Genomic DNA, 10006 nt, shown 5'->3' on the forward strand with positions numbered 1-10006 from the left:
TGAAATTATTTTCCCAGGAGGTCTTTGAAAATATAGGATGTCTAGAATGATTCAGGTGTAAAGATCTACCTATGATACATAGTTTAACATTCTTTGCACATATACATATGTACACACACTTTTTCCTTATTATAAAGTTATCCATGTTCTTTGCAGAAAATTTTTGCAATATAGGAAAGTATAAAGAAAATAATCATCACCCATAATCACACCATTTAAAAAGAGCTGCAGTTAGTATTTTGTTCTATTTTTTAAAATGAATCTACCCATATGTGATCATTCATTCCATAAATTCTTTGCTAAGTGAAATGAGCCAGACAGAAAAAGTTGAAAATCACATGATATCACTTATATGTGGGATATAAACCTAAAAGCACCAAATGAACAGGACAAACAGACTCATGGACATGGACTATAGACTAGTGGTTACCAGAGGGTAGAGGGTAGGGAACGAGTGGGGAAGTAGACGAGGTAAAGGGGGTCAAATATAGGGGAGAAGGGGAGGGTGAAGTGGGTAAAGGGAATCAAATCCATGGTAGCTGAAGGAAACTGGACTTTGGATGGTAAACACACAATATAATATACAGATGTCAAATTATAATGTACACCTGAAAATTATATAATTGTATTAAGCAATGTTACACCAATATACTTAATTAAAAAAAAAACATTCTCTTTAGGTACCAACATTATATGGAGAAACAGATGATAATCATCACAAAAGGAAAGTTATGTAGTATAGTAGGTGCTGAGTGTATGGAAAAAAATAATGCAGTGTGAGTAAGGTGGTCAGCGATTCTGGGACAGAGTAGAGGGTATTATATTTTTTTAAAAATGAGTAGAGAAAAAGTTTTATTTTGTCAATGGGATCCTTCATTTTACTTAAAAATTTTTATTGAAGTATAACTGACATTAAACATTATATTTCAGGTGCACAATGTAATATTTGATATTTGTATATATTGTGAAATGATCCTCTAAGTCTAGTTCACATCTGTCACCATACACAATCACAAAATTTTTTTGTCTTGTGATGAGTTTAAGATTTACTTTCTTAGCAGCTTTCAAATATGCAATACAGTATTATTAACTATAGTTACCATGTGTTGTACATTATATTCCCATGACTTATTTTTTTATAACTGGAAGTTTGTACCTTTTGACCCCTTCACTTATTCTGCCCACCCTTCCAGCAAACACCAATTTGTTCTTTGTGTCTATAAATTTGGGTTTTCTATTTTTTTAGTTTTTACATATAAGTGAGATCATATGATATTTGATTTTCTCTGATGTATTTAACTTAGCATAGTGTCCTCAAGGACCATTCATGTCATTGCAAATGGCAAGATTTCATTTTTTTATGGTTGAATAGTATTTCATTATATATATATATTCATCCATCAGTGGACACTAAGGTTGTTTGCATATCTTGGCTATTGTAAATAATACTGCAATAAACATGGGTATGCAGATATCTTTTCGAGTTAATGTGTTCATTTTCTTAGGATAAATACCTGAAAATGAGATTGCTGGACAATATGGTAATTCTATTTTAAATTTTTGCGGAACCTCCATATTGTTTTCAATAGTGGTTGTAGCGATCTATATTGTCACCAACAGTACACAAGTGTTCTCTTTTCTTTACATCTTCACCAATGCTTACTTCTTGGCACAATCCTGGCACAGGACGCCTGAGGACAATGTCTGCTGTCCATACTGTGACTGCTGCTTGTGGTGCTTACCTTGTCTCACACAATGTAGATCCTATATGCCTCTGTGTTTCTGCCTTTTTCCACTCTACCTGAACAGTCATCACCAGGTGAGCCAGGTTAGGAGAAACAGGGACTTGTCTTTGCTTGAGCCAAGAGTGGGTGGTAGCATACCTCCTGGCTCCCCAACTCTTGACACAGGTGTAATACAGGGAAGTGATTTAGAATTGATTTTAGAACAAGACAGATCAGACAGGTTGCAGTCAGGCATTGTTGGCTGCAAAGCTGTTCCTTTGACCTATGTCTGTTTTTATGCCAATACCATACTGGTTTGATTACCAGAGTTTTGTAATATAGTTTGAAATCAAGGAGCACGATTTCTCTACCTCTGTTCTTCTTCCTCAAGATTACTTTGGCTATTTAGGGTCTTTTGTGGTTTCATTTAAATTTTAGGATTGGTTGTTCTGTTTCTGTGAGAGAAGCCATTGGGATTTTGAAAGGGATTGCACTAAATCTGTAAATTGATTTGGGTAGTATGGACATTTTATTTTATTTTTTTAAATTTTTTAAATTTATTTTTCTTTTTTTAGGAGACGTAACCCTTAGCTGACCTCACAGATTGCAAGGAACTTGTCAGCTTACAATTCTTTATTTTTTTTTTAAATTTTATTTTACTTTATTTTATTTTATTATTTTATTTTTCATGCCTGTAGCACCTAGTCTTCCTAGGTGGTCTCCCACCCAAATACTAACCAGGCCTAACCCTGCTTAGCTTCTGAGATCAGATGGGATTGGGCTTGTTCAGGGTGGCATGTCTGTAGACTAGTATGGACATTTAAACAATATTAATTCGTCCAGTTCATGAGCATGGACTATCCATTTATTTCTGTCTTCCATTTCTTACATTGATGTCTTTTAGTTTTCAGTGTGCAGGTCTTTTACTTCCTTGGCTAAATTTATTCCTAGGTATTTTATTTTTTTTTGATGTAAGTATAAATGAGATTGTTTTCTTAATTTCTGTTTCTGATAGTTCTTTATTAGTGTATAGAAACAAAACAGATTTTGTATGTTAATTTTCTATCCTGCAACTTACCAAATTTGTTTATTAGTTCTTACAGTTTTTTGGTGGTGTCTTTAGATTTTTCTATATATAATATCATGTCATCTGTAAATAGTGACAGTTTTACTTATTCTTTTTGATTTGGATGCCTCTTTTTTTCTTGCCTAATTGCTCTGGCTAGGACTTTCAATACTATGTTGAATAAAAGTAGTGAGAGTGGACATCCCTTTCAACTTTTTTCCATTAAGTATGATGCTAGCGGAGGGCTTCTTATATATAGCCTTTATTATATTCAGGTATGTTACCTCTCTACTCACTTCGCTGAGAGTTTTTATAATGAAAAAATGTTGAATTTTGTCATATGCTTTTTCCACATTTATTGAGATGATCGTATGATTTTTATCCATTTTTGTTACTGTGGTATATCACATTGATCCACACATGTTAAACCATCCTTGCATTCCTGTAATAAATCCCACTTGATTGTGGTATATGATCCTTTTAATGTATTGTTGAATTTGTTTTGCTAATATTTTGTTGAGGATTTTTGCATCTGTGTTCATCAGGGATCTTGTCCTGTAATTTTCTTTTCTTGTGGCATCCTTATCTGGTTTTGGTATCAGGGTCATGCTGGCTTCATAAAATGGGTTTGGAAGCATTCTCTTTTTTTCAGTTTTTTTTTTGGGAAAAGTTTCAGAAAGATTGGTATTAATTCTTCTTTGAATGTTTGGTAGGGTTCACCAGTGAAGATGTTTGGTCCCGAACTTTTGTTTGTTGGGAGGTTTTTGATTACCTTTTCACTGGTAATTAATCTGTTCAGATTTTTTTTCTTCATGATTTAGTCTTGGTAGGGTATTTCTAAGAATTTATCCATTTCTTCTAGGTTGTCCAATTTGTTGGCATATAATTGTTCAGAGTAGTCTCTTATCTTTTGTATGGTATCAGTTGTAACATCCCTTCTTTCATTTATGATTTTGAATCCTCTTTTTTCTAGGTGAATCTAGCTTAAAGTGTATCAATTTCAAACATCTTTTTTAAAAAAACAGCTCTTAGTTTCACTGATTTTTATCATTGTCTTTTTAGTCTGTTTCATCTATTTCTGCTCTGATCTTTACTTCCTTTCTTCTACTAACTCTGGCCTTCATTTATTCTTTTTCTAGTTCCTTGAGGTATAAAGTTAGGTTGATCATTTGAGATTTTTTGTTTCTTGAGCTGTGAACTATCTTTGCAGAACTGCTTTTGCTGCATTCTATAAGTTTTGGTTCTTTGTATTTCAATTTTAATTTGTCTCAAGGTATTTTTTTTTATTTCTCATTTGCTTTCTTCTTTGACCCATGTTTTGTAGCATATCATTTAATCTTCACTTTCTTAGGAATTTTTCAGTTTGCTTCTTGTTCTTGATTTTTAGTTTCATACCATTATAATAAGCAAAGATGCTTGATAATGATTTTAATCTTCTTAAGACTTGTTTTGTGGCCTAATATATGATGTATCCTAGAGAATTTTCTATATGAGCTTGAGAATGTATATAATGTTCTGTATGTATCTGTTGATCTGTTCTACCATGTTGTTTAAGGCCTATGTTTCCTTATTGGTTTTCTGTCTGATGATCTGTCCATTGATGTAAGTGAGGTATTAAAGTCCCCTGCTATTGTTGTAATGCTATTTCTTTCTTTAGGTTTGTTAACAATTATTTGCTTTATATACTTAGATGCTCTGTGTTGGGTGCAAAAATGTTTATAAATGTTTATGCCCTTCTTTGTCTCTTATTATGGGCTTTTTTAAAAAGTCTATTTTTTTTTCTGGTATAATTATAGCTACCCCAGGTTTCTTTCGGTTTCCATTTGCATGGAATATCTTTTTCTATCCTTCATTTTCAGTCTCTGTATGTCCTTATGTCTGAAATGAGCATCTGTGGGCAACAAATAGATGGGTTGAGATTGCAATTTTAAATGGAGTGGTCAGGAGAGAACTTATTGAAAAGGTGATGTTTGAACAAAGATGTAATTGGGATCATTCTGAACTGAATACTATGCAATCTGCTTTGATCAAAACATTATTCTTTTAAACATGCTTATTTAATAGATATATATCATTTTATCTTATGAATGAGTATACCTTTATTTAACCCTATGGTTAGACATGGATATTAATTCTACTTATTTTTTCTGTGATAGATATTCTTAATATAACATTTGTGGTATCTCTGTTCAAATATTGCAAATAATAAGGCAAAGATAAGAATTAGCTCAGAAAAGATGAGGCAGCACCATGGTAAGAATGTTAACTTTCTGGTAAATATTCTGGTTAAAATATACATAGCCATTGTTGAAATTTTATAACACAGAAAAGCAAAAGAAAATTTAAAATACCCATAATCACATCATCCAGAGTTAATCATATTTTGTTAAAAAATACACGTAAAGTTTGCATCATTAAATATACTGTTATAATTTTCATTTAATTAGAAGGGAACATTTTCTAAGCATTTATTTTTTTAAGTATTTAATTTATAAATATATTTTAAATATGCTATTTTTAAAAGTATTTACAATCTAATTTTGTAATAAGTGATGTTATTCATATTTAGCCATTTCATAAATTATGCCCATTTAAAAAACTGAATTGTCTAATTTATCACTATTGTAAAATTTTCACATACATCCTTGCACACAACTCTTATTATTTCCTTCTATAATGGTAAAGACAAAAATTTGTCATATATGTTGCAAATATTTCCCTAGTTTGTTGCTTTCATTTTAGTTTTATTTATGTTTTTTTTTTTGACTTAAAGAAATTAAATCTATCAATCCTTTCCTTAAGAGTTTCTTCCTTTGCCTTTATGTTTTAAAATATTTTTAGCATCCTGAATTGTTTTTTTAAAAAAACTTTTTCCCTAGTGGGAATTATTTTAGTCTAAGTTATGACATTTAGTAAACCAACTTTATTTCTTTTGGAATAGTTATGGTTTGGTTAACCTTTTATATGCCTTTATTTTGTTATTCTGTCAGGACTGATTTGAACACTTCTTCAAACCATATGTAAGAGCAAAGGGGTGCTTCTATTGACATTCCAAGTATCGACATACTTGGCCATAGGAAACTGATAGATTGAAAAAGGAAAAGAGTTGTTTGAAGGACAAGAAATAAGTACACATAATTTAAAAATTTTAGTAATTTATGTTAGGAATTGTTTGTTTTAGTTTTCTAGAATTATTTATTTAGCATAAATATATAATTCTAGAAATTATATATATTTAGCATAAATATATAATTCTAGAAAACTCAAACAAACAAACAAACAAAAAACCCTGAACTTTGAAACATAGTTTCAGAGCTCTTAATTGTTGAACAAACTAGATTAACAAATTGTGGAAAGTTGGTATCCATCAAGGCTTATATAATGTGTCAATGAGTACTCTCATTGCTCTGAGAATAAAAGGACTATAACAAGAGTTACAGTTAACTGGGCATTTACCATGGGTAAGGCATTGTCACAAACACTTCACATGTGGTATTTTATTTACTCCTCACAATGCTCTAGAAGGGAGTGCCATCATTATGATCCCTCCTTTATAGATGAGGAAATGGAAGCGTAGTGGAATAAAAGAAAACTTTCATGGTTACTTAGCTACATGATTCTGTAGAGAAGACTCCTCAACTTTTTCTCAGCAAAATTTAGTCAATGCAATAATAAAAAATAAGAATAAGGGGAAAGTCCTAATTGGATACATCATATGATGTCTTCAACTTTCCTTCTTCAAGACATGCTTGGAAAACACAAGCCTATTTAAGTCAGACCTGACTGATAACAACTACATTTGATAATGATTTGTATTTTATAAAGCATATTCACCCAACAGAGTTGATGCTTATGTCATAACCCTTTGAAGGAGACATGGTCCAGATTATTACCAGTTGGACAGCTGAAAAAAAACAGAGGTGCTAAGAGGTTAGGCAGCAGAGCTGAGATCTAAAACCGTGACTTCTAATGGTGCCACCAGTGCTTCCCCTGATCTCCACAGTACAAGTTTAGGGGTTTCTCTTTGGGGATTTATTTGATTCAAACCTCAGAGTATTATGACATTATTATTACTGCTATTATTTGACCATCTCTGACCTTTTAAGCAACTAATATGCCGTATTTTATATTCTCATTACTGCAATGATCTAGACCATCTGATACTTTTTTACATATGTTGAATATGAAATATTATAGGTATTCTTTTATCTAGTCCATCTTTTAATGAACGAGTTATGTAGTTTGGACCTTTCCATTTAATGTGTCTCTTGAGAAGACATAGATGAAATTACATGATGTTAATAAATGTATCACTACAGATATGATTTTTTAACTTGATTATACTTCATTATAACTTCCTTCAATTTTTTTGGTAGTGCATATATTTACCCCCAAATGGCTTTTCTTTATGTAGAAAAATAGAAAAATTTCAACAACGACATTGAAATGACAACTTCTGAGCATTTCCAAGAAATGTAATTTTATAGGGAATAATTAATATAAGGGCATTCTTAAGTTTTTCATCTTTCATGGACTACTCAAATGCTACCTCTTCTGTGACCTTCTATTCAGAAATATTCCTCTCCTCTGAGCTCCATTATAATAGTTCTTAACATCCCATTGTCACACTAACCCCACAGTATACCTTGTACAGCGGCTGTCTGTGCACATGTCTATTTACATTACGACTCCCTTTAGGGTGGCATCCATGTCTTGGTCTTCTCTCTCCCAACAGTATGAGCCAATTGCCTGGTACAAAATGTCAAATTGAATAAGAGGTAATCACAGTTTAAATAGTGAATAAACATCAAGTTAAGGACTTTTGGTAGATATATATTTAATGAATGGAGTATGCCAAGTCAGAAAGCAAGCCTACCTTAAAGTTCTAAAATAGAATAATTTACCTATTTTTAAATGTAACTAAGAACAGAATATTATATATGTTATGGTAGAAACAGGAATGTGTTATAACATATGAAATTTCTGTAAGTAAATTAATATATCTTTTCTACTATTTTAAGATTCTCTGATACCAAGGTGAATAACTTTATCTATATAATCCAGTGCATTGGCAACAAAATGCATGTGCATTTATATTCAGTAACTTTGAAATTTACTGGTACTACAGGCATAATGCTGATTAAAGGAGTAAGATATTTATGCTTTTCCCTTCAGGTAATTTTAATAAAATGTTACAACTCAAAATATGTGTGATCTCAAAATTATAGCCTCAAACCTCAGAATTAAGCCCTTTCTGGAAAGCTATTTCATTATATCATAGCATTTTTAGAACTTGTAAATACCTTAAAGATCATATCTAAACCACTCATTTAATTATTTATTAGTAACACTGAAAGGAAATATTTAATTATTACTAAAGATTACACAAGGAAGTTAAGGTTCTTTCCTATCACAGGGGCAATGACTAATAACAGTTTCTTTGGTATTCTTCTAGAATTTTTCTACTTACAAGCACATATTTAAGCTATTTATCAATATCAATGCAAGCACGCTCTAAAATTAAGATGCTTTGCAATAAATCTTTGAGATAATTTTCTATTAACATGTAAAGATCAATACATTTTGGTTTTTAATATGAAATGCTTTAAACAATGGTTATAGGATAAAAATATGATAAATACTCTTAAAGACACCACCTAGATTTAATAAGTATTAAACCTTTGAAAAAATCTTTGCCTTTTAAGAAAAAATAAAGTTGAAGACCCTTTGGTTTTCCTTTTAATCCCATTAACACCTCCCTTCCTTTCCCTTTCTGACCAGTCTCTTAAATGTTAACATTACTATTCACATTCCTGTCTTGTTTTTTAAATTTTTTATTATATATGTATAATAATATACATATATAATATGTATATTATTATATACGTCCCCAAAGCAACTTACAGTAACATTTTATGTGAAACTGAATATTACATAACGAAATTGTAACTGGTTAGTTGATCTGTCTCTACTCAAGATATAAACATGCATCTTTTTCATTTTTTTCACTCACTTTTTTTACTCTGTGAAATCTATACTTCATTACATCCTGAACAGATGCCAGAACTTTCCAGTCACTTCAGGTTATTAAAAATTCTGTTTAAAATTCTAATTTTACCCTTTTTAAATCTTAACTCATATTTTTAAGATACTCTTTAAGATATAATTCATATGTAGTAAGATCTATAAGTATTAAGGACAATACTAAGAATATTAAGAATTCCACTGTGCGATAGAATACACAATATTGTATAAATACATTTGTACATATGTATCCACCCAGGGACCACCACCTTGATCAAGATAAAAAAACATCATGATCACTCCCCAAAAGTTCCCTTGTGTACCTTTTGAGGTCATATCCACTGCCTTCCTCCAAACAAAAAGTAAACACTGTTCTGATTCTATCATCATAGATTAGCTTTGCCCATTCTTTTATAAATGGACTCCATACTATGTAATGTCTGACTTCTTTAATTCACGTAATGTTTTGAAATTCATCTATGTTGTTACATATATCAACAGTTCTTGATTTATTACTATTAGGTTGTGTGAATATTCAGTTTGTCCATTCTCCTGCTGATGAGTTGTTGTTCATTGTAATTGTTGGTTGTGATGAATAAAGCTAACACAAGCTACTTGTACAAGTCTTTTTGTGGACATCTGCGTTCAGTTTTCTTAAACAGATGCCTACTAGTGAACTGCTGAGTCATAGGATATCTATATGTCTGACTTTGTTATAAGCCACCACTGTTCAAAGTGTGGGATGCCTTTCTAGTCCAGTGCCCTCCAAATCTGAATATGTGTACAAAACATCAGGTGATCTTGTTCAAATGCAAACTCAGATTTGGGAAGTCCAGGTGGGGTCTGAAATTCTGCTTTAAAAATGTTTTAAATTGTCATCAAATATACAACATAAAATTTACCATCTTAACCATTTTTAAGTGTATGGTCAAGTGGCATGAAGTACATTCGCCTCATTGTGCCACCATCATCATCATTCATCTCCAGAACTCTCTTCATCTTGCAAAACTGAAACTCCTTACTCATTAAATACTAACTTCTTATTCCTCTTCCTCCCTGCCCCTGACAACTAGCTTTCTACTTTCTGTCTCTATGAATTTGACTGCTCTAGCTACCCCAGGTAAGTAGAATCATACAGTGTCCTTTTATGCCCAGCCCATTTCATTCATAATAGTGTTCTCAACATTCATCC

At 31.6% G+C, this 10006-nt stretch overlaps 1 pseudogene; it reads right to left on the reverse strand.

The window, feature by feature from the left end:
- Positions 1-2413: 2413 nt before the first annotated feature.
- On the reverse strand, positions 2414-2532 carry LOC120591032 (uncharacterized; annotated as a pseudogene).
- Positions 2533-10006: the final 7474 nt, after the last annotated feature.

This window comes from Pteropus medius, unplaced genomic scaffold (genome assembly GCF_902729225.1).
Source record: "Pteropus medius unplaced genomic scaffold, Ma_sr-lr_union100, whole genome shotgun sequence".
Lineage (NCBI taxonomy): Eukaryota > Metazoa > Chordata > Mammalia > Chiroptera > Pteropodidae > Pteropus > Pteropus medius.